The sequence below is a fragment of the Arachis ipaensis genome, chromosome B08 (assembly GCF_000816755.2).
Source record: "Arachis ipaensis cultivar K30076 chromosome B08, Araip1.1, whole genome shotgun sequence".
Lineage (NCBI taxonomy): Eukaryota > Viridiplantae > Streptophyta > Magnoliopsida > Fabales > Fabaceae > Arachis > Arachis ipaensis.
The window spans coordinates 61116333-61116568 of NC_029792.2; positions in this window are offsets into that span (position 1 = coordinate 61116333).

Consider the following 236-nt stretch of genomic DNA (forward strand, 5'->3'; position numbering starts at 1 on the left):
GGTGGTGGCAAAGAGTTGAAATTTGAAAATTTGAGATTAAATTAAGTTAAGAGGGATAATTTAAAAATTTTTTGAGACTTTTTGGTAATTTTTTTAAGGTTTAGCTAATTTTATGAATCAAAATCTACTTTTTACAAGTATAAAATCAATTTTATTTTATCATATATAGGTAGATGATTTGTCAGCATTCTTTTTGTTTATATTCCAAAGAAAATTATAAACAATTGCACATCTAA